The sequence below is a fragment of the Delphinapterus leucas genome, chromosome 2, assembly GCF_059928025.1.
Source record: "Delphinapterus leucas isolate spDelLeu-1000000601 "Yukka" chromosome 2, BTC_Dleu_Yukka2, whole genome shotgun sequence".
NCBI lineage: Eukaryota > Metazoa > Chordata > Mammalia > Artiodactyla > Monodontidae > Delphinapterus > Delphinapterus leucas.
The window spans coordinates 170,294,376-170,312,555 of NC_143130.1; the positions used below are offsets into that span (position 1 = coordinate 170,294,376).

At 46.0% G+C, this 18,180-nt stretch overlaps 1 non-coding gene across 1 annotated transcript; it reads left to right on the top strand.

Moving 5' to 3' along the window:
- The first annotated feature begins 5,744 nt into the window (after window positions 1–5,744).
- On the top strand, window positions 5,745–5,848 carry LOC115802960 (U6 spliceosomal RNA). Its single transcript, XR_004023548.1, has one exon. It is a non-coding gene; the product is annotated as a U6 spliceosomal RNA (small nuclear RNA).
- Window positions 5,849–18,180: the final 12,332 nt, after the last annotated feature.

The following is an 18,180-nucleotide window of genomic DNA, read 5'->3' on the forward strand; positions in this document are numbered from 1 at the left end:
TGGGGAGTCAGCAGAAAGAAACACAGAATTTGGCTTCAAGAAGCTCATGATCTAGTAGGAAAATCAGGCGAGCATGTACAGAGCTGTATGAGACCATGAGAAGTGGATATCCTGGCAGGCATCCTGGAGGAGGTGAGTCTAGAATGGTGAATTAGCAGGTACTACATAGAAGTGTGGCTGTAAGACTCTCAAGGGCAGGCTTTGTGTGTTTCTCAGCTCCGTATTCCAACTGCTCTGTTGCAGGGCTGTGCCTGGCACCTGAGAGGCATTTCTTAAATATTTTTAATTCATCAGAAGGTAGGGAAGGAAGATGAGAGAATCACAGTGTAGGCCTCTGGGAGATAACCTTGGGTAGATTCTGGATTCTGCCTGGCTACCTGGGAAGATGGGGAGGATCATGGAAGACTTTTCAGCTTTGTTTTGTTTTGTTTTAATGATAAAATGAATATACATTTATTAAAGGACATTTGGAAAAAGGAAACTATGGAAGAAAAAATTACCTAACAATCAGGATTAGCATTTATTTCCTTCCAGTGTCTTTTCTCTCAACAGGTAACAAGTTTTTATTTTAATTTCGTGTCCTGCTTTTGCCTCTCTCATCGTCAGACTTTAAGCATCCTCTATGTTGTAACAGCCTTAAGAATCATTGGTTTTAACGACTGCCTAGTTGTCTGGTGACTAGACCATCAACTCACGTAACTAATCCCCTGATATTGGACCTGAGCTATTCTCTGGTTTTCAATCTTATTGTGAGGATTCAGCAATTCTCTTACGTACAGCACTGCCATGAACGTGTTAGCAATTATTATAGATAGTTCTGGATGAATGTCTTTATCCCTGAAGCTTACTTATGATTTTGTCCTTGGAAATGAGGGGAATAATGGGTTCAAACTCCTTCAGTATCAAAAAGTCAAAAGTATTTCCCAAAGGCTGCAACTGACTTCAAACTTCCTGGGCAGCTTTTAAAATGGTAATACCTACTCAGAAGCAGCCTTCTCAGTTTTTCAGCTGTTTTTTAGTGCAAAGGGGCTGAGTTTTCATATGTAAATGACATCAGGTACTAAGTCTCTGAGTTACCTGCACGAAGTCCTTCTTTGACAGGTGCTGACTCCCTTTTAAGACACCAGTCAGACCCCAGTTGTTTACCGTATTTACGTGCAACCCCCAAATGTTGCCAGATCAAGCAAATAAAACTATTGGAAGTCAGTTCCACTGGAATCTCGGATAAACAATGAATAATTTTTTGGTATAAGTATGTCCCAAATGGGCTGTGAGGTACACTTATACTTTAAAAAAGGATTTGTTGTTGAGATTCAAATGTAACTAGGCCTCCTGTATTTTACCCAGGTGTATCTAACCCTACCCATGAAGAGCGCATCCAACATTTGAAGCCCTCTCATTGTGAATGTGACCTTCATCTGTCCCCTGGAGTTAGTTCCTTCTGTTCTCCTGGGAGTGGGACTATCCACGTTGATTGGATGCCAAGGGTCCTCTCCCTGATGCCGGATTAAGAAAGCTGGGCATGGCCTAGAGGAGCTGGCTTTGTTTGTTTTGTTGGGTAAAGATTTTGCCTGCTTATATTAGTGGGTAAATGTTTGTTTTCTTTTGAGAGAGCCAGAAATATCCAGGCAGGCCTGGCCCCAGAAGGCTTGATGGAATAGGTCAGAGCAGCTTCTTCCTTGGTGTCCTTGAGGAAAGTCCCTTATGGATTTTCAAGGCCAGTGGAAAGAGAAAAGAGCATCTTAGCCTGAAGAAGCAGACAGTTGGGGGCTGAGGGGTGGGGGGTGTTCAAGCTTAAAGAGACATCAGGGACCATCTCCCCAACGTTTTGGTGTGAAAGGACTCTAAAAGCCTGCTGGAAGCTGAGGTCACCCTGAGAAGTCCTTCTCTTCCAACTTCTGCAGTGTGAGCACTGACCTCCCTCCTGGACTCTGACCCCTGGTCAGGAGTACCGGGCATCGTTGGGACACACAACAAGACTCTCTGTCCTCTGATTGCCCTTCAGGGAGGAGCAGAGAGTCATCCCACCCTTACCCACTGGCTGGTCTTCTATCTCCAGGCCAGAATGGCCCCATTTCCTCCAGCTGGCTGTTCTCTTCTGAGCCTGCTCCAGGCTCACCCAAGCCCACCTAGGTCTGCCTGGCTGCCTTAAGGCAGAGTCAAAATCTCTTCCCTTGAGATAGATATGTCTGTTTACGTGGCCTCGTATCAAATTAGCTTTTTGGACTGGTTCTACCACACTGCCCTTCATAGATAAGGAGGCTGAGGCCAAGTACCCAGCCCAAAGTCGCACAGCAAACGGGTGGCGGAACAACACCTTGAACCCGGGTCTCTGGCTCCTAAGCTGGACTTCTTTCTGCTGTCACACACAGTCCTGCCCACAGTCTATCAGGAGGGGTATATAGCCTGGAGGCTCTGCGTGTGGCTGGTGAGTGCCTGGTATTCAAAACCCAGGCCTTACGCCTGGTGGATACATGACATTGAGAACCTTTCCCAGCCTCTCTACTGAGATGATTCTGCACACACTTTAATGTTGAGTTCTAGGGATGGAAATTAGGGTGATCTTGGACACCACTCATGTATCCACTCCCTCACTGAGCGCCCTCCATGTGCCAGGTGTTGTTCTGGGCACTGGAGATGTGGCATCGAAAGAAACAAAGCCCTGCCCTCCTGCAGCTCACATTCTGGTCTCAGACACAAGCAACACAAACAAAAAATGTAGACCACTGTACAAGGTCAAGGAGCGGTGTGTGCGGAGAGGAAAAATCAAAACGGGGGCCCACCTCTGGTCTCACCCTGGACTCTTGTGCCAACTAGCGGACACTTTGACAATTTCCAGGGCTTTTTCTGCTTGTCACAATAGGGGCGGGCAGGTGCATACCAGGTGTTTAGCTGGCTGGTGCAGGCACACCAGACATCCTGCAATGCACAAGACACATGAAGCAATGAGGGGCTGAAAACTGACCTCCTCCGTGACACTCTGGAATATCCCAGCAGACATCTATGTAGGTGAAAAATCTGCTTATAATTATATGAACCTAGAACCTAACTTGGTTTTATAAATAAGCAGCAAGTATTTTGTACACAGATTTTTCACATACTGCACCTTCAGGAATTCAAGAACTATGTACACAGAAGGAAGGTTACACTACGTTTTGTTTGGGATTCCACAAAGAGTTGTTCACTGTTTTAAGAAATCACATCTCTGTGGAATCTGAGTCAACACGTTGTATCTTTGTGGCTGTCACATTTATAAGAACTCTAGGTATAAGTGCAGAGAGCTGCCAGAACATCTATTTGTTAAAATATATATTAAATATTCATTTCCTTTTATTTTTCCCTTAAATTATTGTACATTCTATTGATTTTTTTTTTAAAGTATGTGCTTAGGACTTCCCTGGTGGCGCAGTGGTTGAGAGTCCGCCTGCCAATGCAGGGGACACGGGTTCGTGCCCCGGTCCGGGAAGATCCCACATGCCGCAGAGCGGCTGGGCCCATGAGCCATGGCCACTGAGCCTGCGCGTCCGGAGCCTGTGCTCCGCAACAGGAGAGGCCACAACAGTGAGAGGCCCACATACCACAAAAAAAAAAAAAAAAAAAAAAAAAAAAGTATGTGCTTAGGTAGGTTTTATTTTATGCTTATGTGAATTTTTTTTATGCTTATAAAATGTGATAAAAGGGGGCAAATGTGCTAATGAGCAGGGGCCCTACAGGGGGAAGGAAGGAGCCATGAGCATATCTGGGGAAGAGTGTTCCAGGCAGAAGCAACAGGGTCTGTGAATGGGGGCGGGAGGTTGGTGGAGAGAAGACCCATGGAAGGGAGCCTTGTCAGCCATGGCAAAGACCATGGACTCTGTCCCTGGCCCTAGGTCAGCGCTGAGGATTCAGGGTTGAGCTGGCAGGACAAACATGTCCCAGGGGCCAGGACCAAGCAGGAAAGGGACATAATTTAACTCCTTCTTTTTTTTTAAAGCTCACTGTGGTTGCGTGATGGACAGTGGCTAGGAGGCTACTGCAGGGGTCCAGCCTTGACGGTGGCTTGGATTAGGGGAGGAGGCCAGGGTGGTCAGATTTGTGATGTATTTTGAAGGTAAAACCCACAGAATTTGTTGATGGAAATGTGATTGAAAAAACACACACACACAGTAGTCAAGGACTCACTCCTCAGAGAAAGGGTGAAAAAAGGAGGGAGCTGGCTAATCTATAGGGGATATTCAGCTTTCCAGTTAGGAGATTAATTTGAGAGAAGTTTTGCACTTTGAAAATACAAAGGATCTCTAAAAATGTAAAAAATTAACCCTAATTAAAAAGCACTTGTTAGCATATGTTTAAGCTGGGCGGTAGGTCTGCGGGCTGGGGATTATTTTATTACTATGTCTTATCACTTACATATGTATGTTACATATTTTGGGGGGGGCACCTGTTAAATATCACACAGTGGTACTTTTTAAAAAGCTTGGCACTGACATCTGTTGTGCGCCCAGGACTCTATTTCCCGGACAAAGACAGAACTAGCCAGAGCATGGGTAGCGTCAGACCAACAGGTGGAGGTCAAGAGAACACTGAAGTGAGAGGTCAAGGGCTCAGAGCAGGATAATGGAGCCGGTGGAGCTGGACTTCAAGGGCTCAAGCTCTGGCCTTGATGTTTGTCACGTGACCTTGGGCAGGTTCACTCACTTCTCTAAGATTATATGTTTTTTTTTGGTTTTTTGTTTATTTATTTATTTATTTTTGGCTGTGTTGGGTCTTCGTTGCTGTGCGCGGGCTTTCTCTAGTTGCAGTGAGCAGGGGCTACTCTTCGTTGCAGTGTGTGGGCTTCTCATTGCAGTGGCTTCTCTTGTCGAGGAGCACGGGCTCTAGGCACGCGGGCTTCAGTTGTTGCGGCACACGGGCTCAGCAGTTGTGGTTCACAGGCGTAGCTGCTCTGCGGCACGTGTGATCTTCCCAGACCAGGGCTCGAACCCATGTCCCCTGCATTGCCAGGTGGATTATTAACCACTGTGCCACCAGGGAAGTCCTCACTCACGTCTCCAAAACTCAGTATCCTCATCTGTAAAATAAGGACCATCACAGCGCCTCCCCCTAATATTACCGTGAGGACTAAAAAGAGATAATACATGCAAAGCCACCAGCACAATGCCTGGCAGGGATGCCGCTTTTGTGGTTGCTGCTGTACTTGAGGATGGGATCAGAAGACGAGAAGGGTGTTAGCTGGATGCTCTTGAAGAACAGCTACCTGGGCGCTGGGCTCCCCAGTAAGTATAGGAGTCCCCACCCAGGGCTCTTGCTGGAGAAGCATCCAGTTTTCGTGCTTCCAGCATCCTCCTTCAAAGGCGTCCTGCAGTCCAGGCCCTTTGACTAGCACCTTCTTTCTTCAAGCAGAAGGCCAATCCAATCTCAGCTTCCCCGTGGCCCAGAGTTAAGGGGGAAATGTTTTCTCCAGAAGGTCACTTCGTTCTGTACCTATAAGCAAGCTAAACGGGAGGCCAAATTGTAACGAGGAGGCTATTTGACGAGCAGGGGGAAGTAAAGGGATTGATAATATCTTAAGATGTGCATCTGGTCTCTTCCCCCTCCCCTTGGTCAGGCTGGGGCCATGGTAGGGCCAGGCTCGAGGAGGGACCTGAGTGGTCGAGGGATTGGTACATACAGGCGGACCAAGCAAACATGGAAATAGTGTGGAGACAATGGGATCCAGTTTCTCACCATCAGAGAAGAGAGTAACGTCTGATGGAAAAGAGGGAGTGCCCGCTCGGGCAGCACATACACTAAAATTGGAACAATACAGAGATTAGCGTGGCCTCTGCGCAAGTATGGCATGCAAGTTCGTGAAGCGGTCCATAGTAAAAAAAAAAAAAAAAGGCTGGGGGGACTCCCCTGATGGTCCAGTGGTTAAAACTCCACGCTTCCAATGCTGGAGGTAGGGGTTCAATCCCTGGTCGGGGAACTAAGATCCCATAAGCTGCATGGCGAAATAATTGAAGTATACAAAATGTAACATTTAACTGTGCAATACAATTATTAAAAAAAAAAAAAGAAAGAAGAGGAAAAGACTGAGTAAACCCTGAGTGTTGAATTGGAATTAGAAATGTTGGTGTAAACTCATGGTTTTTAAATGGATGTATAGGTGCAGGAGTTTGTATTAGATGCATGTATTAACCTATACACACACACATATGTATATACACATGTATTTCCTACTCCTATCTGCCAGAAAGCCTGGAAGCAGTGTCAGCTCTGTATCAATAAGCATACATAGCACACAGGTCGTGGTGTTTTTCTTTTTGTTTTTTTTTGGCCTCACCACATGGTATGCGGGATCTTAGTTCCCTGACCAGGGATCGAACCCTCACCCCCTGCATTGGAATCACGGAGTCTTAACCACTGGACAGCCAGGGAAGTCCCCAGGTCACGGTTTCTAATCACCATTCTCCACCAAAACCACTAAAACTCATTATTCAAATGATTGAGTCCAAGGCTGAGGCACGGAAATTACAAGATGAGCCTGGAACATCTTGTGCCAAATGTAAGGAAATATTCAAAAAAGGAAAATGATGTGTGTATATCAAAGTAACACAAGAGTCAACCGAATAGTCAAATAGATAATTGTCAAACTGACAATAGTCAAAGTCAAAACAATGTAAGCATTTGTCTGGCTCTTTTTTGGAGACCATGAGCACCTTAATAGTTTATTAAGTATCTTAGTCTATTTGGCTGCTATAACAAAAATACCATAAACTGGGTGTCCTATAAACAACAGAAATTTCTCTCTCACAGTTTTGGAGGTCAGGAAGTCCAAGATCAAGATACTGGCAGATTCTGTTTCTGGCAACAGCCTGCTTGCCGTCTTCTCCCTCTGTTCTCACGTGACGGAAGGGACAAGGGAGCTCTCTGGGGTCTGTTTTATAAAGGCACTAATCCCATTCGTGAAAGCTCTGTCCTCTTGACCTCCCAGAGCCCCCACCTCCAAATGCCATCATATGGGAGATAGGATTTAACATACAAATTTTAGCGGTATACGGTCTATAGCACGGAGTACTTGATAGAGTATAGGTTTGGCTGCTATAATAAAAGCCTAAGATTGACTATGGCTGAACAAATAGAAGTTTAATTCTTTTGCCCTTAAAAGTCTGAGCTGGGGGCTTCCCTGGTGGCGCAGTGGTTGAAAGTCCGCCTGCCAGTGCAGGGGACACGGGTTCGTGCCCCGGTCCGGGAAGATCCCACATGCTGCGGAGCAGCTAGGCCCGTGAGCCGTGGCCGCTGGGCCTGCGCGTCCGGAGCCTGCGTTCTGCAACGGGAGAGGCCACAACAGTGAGAGGCCCGCGTACCGCAAAAAAAAAAAAAAAAAAAAAGTCTGAGCTGGTATGGTGCCTCTCCTCCACTAAGTCATCAGGAACCTAGGTTCCTTCTGTCTTCTTTCTCCGCATCCTCAACACTCAGCTTCTACCTCATGGGTCAAAGTGGCTGCTCCATCTCCTGCCAGCACATCCCTGTTCCAGCCAGAAGGACAGAAGAAAAGAGAGAAGAGGTGAGTATGTGCCCTCTCTTTTTTTTTTTTTTTTTTGGAAGAAACGTAACGGGACCTGTCACCTTTTGCCCTCTTTAAGGACATGACCTAGAAGTTGTACATATCACTTCTGGTTACATCACACTCTCCAGAACATTGTTACCAGGTTGTGCCAATCTGCAAGGGAAGCTGGTGGAAAAAAATGTAGTAGTTAGCTCAGCAACTATGTACCTAGCTAAAAATTACTTTACCATGTTAGAAAGGGATAACAGGAACTGGGGGACAGTTAGCAGTCTCTGCCACTCTTACAAATAAATTCTTTGTTTTGCTTTAGTTAAACAGAGTTGATTTCTGTTGCATGTGACCAACATGAGAGGAGTACAGGAAAAGGGGACACTAACTTTTATTGACCAACTCCTGTGTCCCAGGCACATCACACAGATCATCTCTTTGAATCTTAGCAGTGACTCAATAAAGTAGGGTTTGACAGGTGAGGAAACTGAGGCTCAGAGAGACAAAGTAATGTGCTCGCAGTCACAAGCCATGAGTGACAGAGCTAGAATCGGAAACTAGATCTCTGAGACCCAGAGTTCTGGCTTTTCCCATGGTACCACACTTGGGGTGCTCTTCCTTTGCCCAAGACACCCCCCAGGCCCCTAACCACGCCTCGCCCCACTGGTGCTGGGAATACACCAGCCATAGCAGTGCCTGCTTCTCACTTTCTGCGTGTGTCTCAATCTGTCTATGGTTGGCATCTTCTCCCTTTAGCAATGTTGACGCCAGCCTCAATGACGCACATTTGTGCTTAGACAGTAGGCTGTGTCTGTAGCTACACCCTGATCTCATGATTAGAACTTGGGTGTTAGGACACACCTCAGCCATCCCTCGGTCACTCATGTACTCTAAATAAGGCAATGATAGATGCTTCCCCAAGGAGCAGCCAGTGTGGCAAAAGGCTCAAAACTAAACATAAGTTTAAGAGCACTGAAGGTGCTAAGAGAGAGGTATGTTTGGGGTAAAGCAGGGCACACAGGATGTAGGAGTCAGGAAGGGCTTCAGAGAAAAGAAGTTATTTGGTCCATGAATCCCCTGAAACTATATGCAAATCTTTGTGTGTCTGTACGTGTGTTTCCTCCAGGGTGAAGGTCCATGACCTTTATCATATTCTCCGAATGATTGACAACTCATGGGGTAGAGACTCTGGGCTAGAGATCGAGAAGGCTGAGGAGGTCAGGGTGTGGCGATGGGGTGGGGATGGTGTGGGCAGGAGCGAGATGCGAGGAGGGCACGGGCCCCTGCTCAGAGGAAGAGCCTCTGCCGTGATAAGGAGCCTGGACTTCACTCCAAGGCCAATAGGCAATTACTGCCTAGGAGGGGTGTCTGTCTTACGCCTGGCCTATGTCACGTAGCCCTCAGAATTCTGCATTGTCTAATGGTGTCTCCTAGGTTATGTGAGTACACAGAGAATCAGCTTCCCACAAACACCAGATGAGGCTTCTCACGGGAGATGCACTGGGTCTCGAAGCATGAGTAGGAGTTTGCCCCGATGATATAGTCAGAAAGACTATTTGGGCTGTATGTTACGGAAACCCCCTGGAATTGTCTTAAAACCATCAATGTGCTTGTTAATGTTTAATAACCAGTTTTTAGCGGGGGACACTGATTTGTAGCATTTGCCAATTTCTGTGGTGTAAATACTGCAGCTGTGGCCTATGTCGAGCTCCCAACGTGATGTCATGGAGAAAGATGTACAATTAGCTTTCAGGAGCTAGTGTGAACCAGCTCCAGGACACCATTGCTTAAACCCATTTATTATAAGAATATAAGTGAGGGGAAGGGGCAGTATAGGGGTGGGGAATTGGGAGGTGCGAACTATTGGGTGTAAGACAGGCTCAAGGATATATTTACAACACGGGGACTAGAGCCAATATTTTGTAATAACTGTAAATGGAAAGTAACCTTTAAAAATTGTATAAAAATTTAAAAATACGTATACATATATGTGTATCTCATGGGGACCAAGCTGGAGCTGCAGCCAGGTTTCCGATAGGACTGGAAGCAGGAACTGAGAGCTTCTGCAACCTCGGCTACCCTTCCCCTCTCTCCTCCTTCTCACTCTTCTATTTGCACTCTTGTCTCCTGTTGAGGCAGATTGGCTTTCTCTGCTCCCCAGTCCATGGATCAAAGAACTGCTACTGCCAACAGTTTCCAGATTTTCCCTCTTGACAAGAAACCAGCCAGACTGAAGCTTGGCCTCTCTTAGTCCAATTTCAAATTCCTTGGAGTCCATTGGCCCAGCTTGGGTCAGGTGCTCGGCCCTGGTCCAATCAGCTGTGATGAGAGGGCAGGCCATCATTATACCAAGATGGCGAGCAAGCCCTCTGATGCTGCAAGTCTGGGGTGTTGGGGAAGGAGAAGTAACCAGAGGAAAAGGAAGCGAGCTCTGAGCCACCAACTCCTTAGGTATCTTGAGGCAGGAAACAGGGGAAATTAATCATATGATAGTTCATGCTGTCTCCTCTAGTCTTGAACTATCCACCTAGAGAATCACTAATTCATTCATTTATTTACTCATTTATTCATGCATTCAGCATTAATTTGAGGTTTATTGAATATATACTCTATATTAGAGGATATGTGGGGCTAAAAAGGAAGGGGAAGTTGAATAAGATTTAGTAACCATCCTCCAGGAGTTTGCCATCTGGGAGAGAGACAAAACATCCATGACACAGGCTTCACAGAAGTACTTTCGAATTGCCGATCCCCTGAGGACCGCACGGGGGAGTGGTGGCCGGCAGCCTCTGAGACAGCCCCAGTGAGCCCTGCCTCCTGGTATTCACATCCCTGTGTAGTTCCCTTCCACACTGCACTAGGGTTGGTCTGTGTGGCCAATAGAATAAAGTTGAAGTCACGATAGGGAACTTCGGAGCACAGGTTACGAAAGACTGTGGCTTCCGTGTTGGGTCCCCTCTGTCTTGCTCTCTTGGATCACTCACTCTGGAGGAAGCCAGCTGCCAGGTCATGAGCAGCCCTATGGTAAAAGCTCAGGGGGCCAGGAACTGAAGCCTTCTGCCAACAGCCAGGCGAGTGAGGTGGGTAGTCAAGCCTTCAGAGGAGACCGCAGCCCTGTTAACAGCTTGACTACAGTCTCATAAGACACCCTGAGCGAGAACCACTCAGCTAAGCCACTCTCAGATCCTTGACCCTCACAAATGATGGGAGATAGTAAATATTTGTTGATTTAAGCTGCAAAGTTTTGGGGTGATTTGTTACACAGCGATAGATGACTAAGGCAGGAGGCGAAATTTGAAGTGGATCTTAAAGGATGAACTCATCAAGCAGAAACAAAGAAAGGCAAACAAAGAAAGTCGTTCTAGCAATGCCATGTGCAAATCTGTAGACAAGAAAGTGCAGGACATGAATGGGGAACAGTAGCTTGGTGTGGCCAGAACTTGAGAATCATGAAATTCTTAGATGGTTCCTGGTATGGTTAAGTGCTCTGTGAGTGTCGACACTTCTCATTAGGAATTGGGGGCTGAGAACTAACTCCATGGGGCCCCAGGACCCATGAAACTGCAGACACTCCATATCACAGTGGGAATAAGAGTGTCAAGAGAAGCAGCACTGAGGCCCAGAAGGCCTGCAAAGTGTGGGGTGGTGACCCCGTAACTGAGCAGGTGGCCCAGAGGGAGCCTCTGGCCCGGTCTCAGGGTAAGTTCTGGCTGTCCTCTAGAAGGTGACTTACCTAAGGTAGTGTCTCCCCGGGGAAGGGGGAGGATCTAGCTGGCTGAAAGCTTGTGGTGAATGAGGAACCTCCAGGCTGGGGTTCCCAGCTCTGTCTGAACCCAGTGATTGGTAGTGGGGTTTCTGGGCCCCTGGGAAGGCTCTGGTCTGAGAGCTCTAGGGTAGACAGGACCTGATGGTGCCATGGAGTAGAGACGGCCAGTGCCACCTTGGGCATCAGGGTTGGAGGGGCCTGAGCTTTGCTCCTGGGCCTTGACTGCAGAGCCTGTTCTGGGGACAACCCGCTGTGGAAGTGAGCCTGGCCAGCCCCAGCTCTGGCCTCCCCAGCTGACTGCTTGGAGAGCTGGCCGCCCAGATCTCTCCTCCTCCTGTCTGTACTGGACGGGGGGAGAGGGTTCATAGATTCCCTGCCGTCTGCATCTGTGTTGCTCCCCTACCCAACACCAAACCCAATTTGGCATTTCCTGGGCCTCGTCTTGCCTCTTTGCCCACATCATCACTGCTCCTGAAATATGAAAGACGAGAATACCTGGAGATGAAGCTTGGACTTCACCCGCCCCCAGAGACTGGGTCAGAGGAAGACGTGTGACCCTACCTGGGCCGGTCAGAGACCATGAGGGTCAGCTTCCGGACTCAAGGTGAAGCCAGGAGGTAAGAAGCATTCTTTTCATGAGAGCAAGCTGGAGTTGGGGGTAGCAACCTGGCCTGCATTCAGAGAAAGCTTGAATAAGAAGAAAACTGAGGAGTTCCCTGGCAATCCAGTGGTTAGGACACTGAGCTTCCACTGCAGGAGGCACGGGTTGGATCCCTGGTTGGGGAACTAAGATCCCACAAGCAGCGCAGCATGGCAAAAAAAAAAAAAAAGACGACTAAAGTGGAGAAAAGCAGAGCCAATACACTCAATGTTTCATGTGTGCCGGCCAGAGCTAGCGACTTGGCCTGCTTCCCCAGAAAGCAGAGCCTGAGGCAAAGGCTTTCGCTACTCCTTTATCAGGGAGTGCAATTCCAGAGAGCAGAAATCCTTGTCCCTCGACAAGACAGGCGGGCGAGAAGGAGGCACTGACAATATCAGGGTGCTTCGTCTTCGAGGACTGTCCTCTCAAAAGCTCATAAACTTCATCTCAGGACAGTCCACTGAGGGAAAAAGGGTAAGAATGTATCCCCTTCTCCCACCTCCCATTGGTCAAAGGTTTGCCTAGCGGGGCATTAACGCTCCTGCTGCCCCACATCCAAGTTGTAGGGCTGCCCTTTGGGCCGGGAGCTACTGGGGCCCCTGGGAACACTGGAACTTACAGTCTTTGTGGGGAGAGAGGCGGGGAGGCAGGAATTAAACAAGTAACTGCAAGGTGATGAGTGTTTTGAAGAAAGAGAGCAGGATATTCTGGGAGGGGTCAGGAAAGGCCATCTGATGAAGAGGTGGTGAATCCAAATGTAGATCCAGAGGAGGAGCTGCAGTTAGCCAGGCCACGGGGATGATGGCGAGGAAGAGCCATCCTGAAGCCTGAAGTCCAGAAAGAGCTCGGTGGGTCTGGGGAACTAAAAGAAGGCCAGTATTCTGCAGCACGTAGGGCCAGGCAGGTCGGTAAGCATTTACAGAGCACTAAGTATATACGAAGACGAGGCCCCCTATAGTTTGAGCTGCCCCGCCCCTTCACACTGTTTTCAGAGAACTGTGCTTTGTTCCTTCCTGCCCCACGGGATGCCCTACCTTAGGAACAACCTGGGCCCCAGATTGAACCACACCCCTCTGCTCGCAGTTGATTGGGCTAGAGGTGAACACCTCACCGAGGCTGGACCAATCAGGGTCTTGACTCCTGGAGACTGGCGAGGTTGGGACAGAGAGAGTGATAAGGCTCTTGGCTCAGGGCTGGACAAGTTACATCTCCACTCAGGAGATGCTGGCAGCCAAGTTCTCAGCCGAGGCGACCAGAAAGGAGTGAAAGATACTTCTGCAGAGAGGAGGTGTTAATGAGGCAGATGCAAGAGATGAGGAATCGCCAGAGAGCCTGGTTCCTGTTCTGCCGGGCAGTGGCTGCACCCCTACCCTGGGGATCCTTGAAACAAAGCCCCTTTTTTGCTTAAATTGCATCCAGTGGGTTTCTATCTTTTGCAACGAAACAAACCCTAACTTTAGTGCTCGAGCTTTATAGATGCATAAATCCGGCAGGATTTCTGCCCTGAAGAAGGTCATAAACCAGCGGGAGAGATGGACATATACACTGAACATTAACTACAGGGCGATAAGTGCTATAATAAAAGTTTGTTCAAGGCAGGGAGGCTGTGCAGAGATAAAGTAAGATAACGGATGTAAAAGCATTTCGAAAAGAAAAACGTGTTATGTATGTCCCCTATCATCATACTTAAGCAATTCAATTGCATTTCTGCTTCGATTTAATCAGGAACACAGCCACCCGACTTCCAGAATAATGCTGATCTTATAAGGCAGATGCTGTTATCTGGCAAATAAGAGTAAATTATCCAGGGTCTCATGCTTTCTTCTTCCTCATCGGTGTTTGGTGAGTGGATGGAAAAAATAACATTACGATTTCCCAAAGAATTGGGAAGCACTTGCCGTTTCTGCCTTGCTGCTATGTCACAATTTTCTACCCTTTCTGCCCCGCCTACATCAACCTCTCCTTGACTCCAGGAAACTAAAAGGCTGCTGACTCAACTAAAATAAAATCTCTCAAGTGAATCACTGATTGAGAGGTTTGCTGATAGACACGCCATTGCTATGTGAACTACAGATAGCGGCATTATGTCTGGAGAAAAGGAATGACTGCTTCCATCTAAACAATCTTCAAAATCATCCTGTGCGAGAACGCTTTGAACATTGAAATATGTTACGAAAGAGCAATTATGTCTTATTGAGAAATACCTTCCCTCCGCCTCCATCAAAGACAGACACCTGTTTATTCCTGCTGAATTTTAAAAAAATATTTATTTATTTGGCTGCACCGGGTCTTCGTTGCGGCATGCGGGATCTAGATCGAACCCAGGTCCCTGCATTGGGAGCGTGGAGTCTTAGCCACTGGACCACCAGGGAAGTCCGCTCCTGCTGAATTTTTGATGGTGCAGCACAAGCATAGCTTAGAGTCACCCTGTTGCACAGGAACAAAGCAGGCTTTGGTATCACCTGACCTAGGTTCAAATTCCAGCTCCACTGATGGTCAGCTGTGGGGTCTTGGGCAAATTCCTTAACCTCCCTGAGCCTTGGTTTCCTCATTATTGAAGGAAGGAAAAGACACTGACAGAAGATCAGCCATCGGGGTGGTTGGGTGGGTACTAGAACCAGGTAGAGTTATAAGGATTAAATAAGAGAAGGAGAATAAGCACAACCTAACATGAAATGGAGCAAAAAGTGTGTGTTTCTTCACTTGTGTCCTGGAGGCAATTGGGTTTTCTGGGCCAGGTTGGGAGAGCAGAACTTCCTTTCTAGCTGAGCTGATCTACTCCTAGGGATCAGAATCTGATCAATCATATTTCATGACAATGATGGGCTTCTAGAGATTTGCATTATTTAAAACTCAGTAGTCTAAGAATAATTTCCCCACACGAATAATTCTAAAGTTGGGGGCACAATCCTCAGAGCACAGATTTTACAACCATTGTAGTCTTGTGCTTTCATTGGACCTTTGCTCTCTGCACCATCTCTAATATTTTGCAGAACTCTCACACATAAATTAATAGCAAGAGCTATCACAGTGACTGGCCTTCTTCATAGCACTTTATCTCAGCTAACCTTTCTGCAAAAGTGATCACAACGTTAATGCACGGTTCAGCCTCAGCCTTTCCAAGACCACTTGAACTCAGAGTCCCAATACACCTTCACACCACTGTGGTTCCCACACTGTTGACGCAGCCTATGTATTTGTTTACCTGTTGAAGTGGCGCCACCCTGTGGCAATGTCATGAACGGTGTACAATACCCAGTCTCACCACTTTTGAAATGAAGGGATTCTTGACTAATATTTTAATTGGGTGGGGTTCTGTATTTCAATTATGAGGCATAGTATCAGGCTTTCTTCATATTCTTCCATTATTTCGGATTTCCACAATTCAAATGAGCGTCATATGGAACTACACTATAATCGATTTACTTAAATCTTTTAACTCCAGATTCAGAAGTTTCTATTAAAGTTTTCCCATCCAGAACATTTTTAGGAGGGCTACTAAATTGGGGATTAAAATAACAGTGTGTGTGCGTGTGTGTGTGTGTGTGTGTGTGTGTGTGTGTGATACACTTGTCTTTCTGTGGGCATTGTGTCTATCTTACAGCAGCTCTAGGAGGAGGGCGCTGCGGGGGTCACTCCTATTTTATGATCAGGACCCTGAAGCCAATAGAGAAGTAAAAGATTTCCCCAACATCTTACTGGAACAACGCCTGGATCTCCTGGATACTAATCCTCAGACACTGTTTAAGCTTTCGATGTTTCAGCTGTGCCTTTAAAAACTTTTTGTCTCCCGATGCTCCTTCCACCCCTCAGAATAAGTGAGAAATATGCAGGCTTCAAATCAGACAGACCTAGGTTTATATGCCAGCTTCAGCAGCAGTGCAGCTCGGGCAGAGGCTAAAGCAATCTGAGCCTTAGGTTTCTCTACCTTTACAAATAAAATTGAGGTTAAAAGCATGCGCACACGGACTTCCCTGGTGGTGCAGTGGATAAGAATCCGCCTGCCAATGCAGGGGACACAGGTTCGAGCCCTGGTCCAGGAAGATCCCACCTGCCGCGGAGCAGCTAAGCCCGTGTGCCACAACTACTGAGCCTGTGCTGTAGAGCCCGCGAGACACAACTACTGAAGCCCGAGTGCCACAACTAACTACTGAAGCCCGCGCGCCTAGAGCCCGTGCTCTGCAACAAGAGAAGCCACCACAATGAGAAGCCCGCGCACCGCAACAAAGAGTAGCCCCCGCTCACCACAGCTAGAGAAAGCCCGCGCACAGCAACAAAGACCCAACACAGCCAAAATAATTAAAATTAAATCTTTACAAAATAAAGAAAATAAAAACATGCGCGCACACACGAGCGTGTGAAAAGGCTGGTGAAATCTGAATAAGTTCTGTACATTGTACCAATGTCAATTTCCTGGTTTTGGTATTGTACTGTAGTTGTGTAAGATGTCACCATTAGGGGAAGCTAGTTAAGAGTACATGGAACTCCCTGTACTATTTTTTCAACTTCCTGTGAGACTATGATTATCTTTCAATGCAAACAGTTTTTTTTAAATTTAGGCAATGAATTGATAAAGACAGAATCTGCAGAATATATTTTCAAATGTTAGTGATCTCCTGGTCTTTACTGAACCATGGGAGAAATGCTTATGTCATAATATTGCTTGGGGGAAAAAAGTCTACTGAGTTGCCCTCACGGCAAGTCGTGATTACAACTGTATTCAAGGAAAGGACATTTTTACCACAAAGACGTGGAGGAAAATACTTTGAAAAGTTAGTGGTATCCACACACCTATGGTCAATTCATCTTTGACAAAGGAGGCAAGAATATACAGTGGAGAAAAGACAGTCTCTTCAGCAAGTGGCACTGGGAAAGCTGGATAGCTACATGTAAATCAATGAAGTTAGAACACTCCCTCACATCATACACAAAAATAAACTCAAAATGGCTTAAAGACTTAAACATGACACCATAAAACCCCTAGAAGAGAACACAGGCAAAACGTTCTCTGACATAAACCATAGTAGTGTTTTCTTAGGTCAGTCTCCCAAGGCAATAGAAATAAAAGCAAAAATAAACAAATGGGAGCTAATCAAACGCATAAACTTTTGCACAGCAAAGGAAACCGTAAACAAAATGAAAAGACGACCTACAGACTGGGAGAGAATATTCGCAAATGATGTGACCGACAAGGGCTTAATTACCAAAATATACAAACAGCTCATAGAACTCAATAACAAAAAAACAAACAACCCAGTCGAAAAATGGGCAGAAGACCTAAGTAGAAATTTCTCTGAAGAAAAAATACAGATGGCCAACAGGCACATGAAAACATGCTCAACATCACTAATTATTAGAGAAATGCCAATCAAAACTACAATGAGGTATCACATCAGAATGGTCAGAATGGTCATCATTAAAAGTCTACAAATAATAAATGCTGAAGAGGATGAGGAGAAAAGGGAACCCTCCTACACTGTTGGTGGGAATGTAAATTGGTGCAGCCACTATGGAAAACAGTCTGGAGGTTCCTTAAAAAAACTAAAAATAGAGCTACCGTATGACCCAGCTATCCCACTCCTGGGCATATATCCGGAGAAAACTCTAACTTGAAAAGATACATATGCCTCAATGTTCATTGGAGCACTATTTACAATAGCCAAGACATGGAAGCAACCTAAATGTCCATCAATAGAGGAATGGATAAAGATGTGGTTAAAAAAAAAAAAAAGATGTGGTACATATATACAATGGAATATCACTCAGCCGTAAAAAGAGAATGAAATAATGCCATTTGCAGCAACACAGATGGACCTAGAGGTTATCATACTAAGTGAAGTAAGTCAGACAGAGAAAGACAAATATATGATATCACATATGTGGAATCTAAAAAATGATACAAATGAACTTATTTAAAAAACAGAAACAGACTCAGATTTCAAAAACAAACTTATGGTTACCAAATGGGAAAGAGGGACAGAGAGGGATAAATTTGGAGTTTGGGATTAGCAGATACAAACTATTATATACAAAATAGATAAACAACAAGGGTCCTACTGTATAACATAGGGAACTATATTAAATATCTTATAATAACCTGTAATGGAAAAGAATCTGAAAAAGAATATATATATATATATATATATATATATATATATATATACACATACATACATCTATCTGTATGTATGTATGTATAACTGAATCACTTGACTGTGCACCAGAAACTAACACAACATTGTAAATCAACTGTAT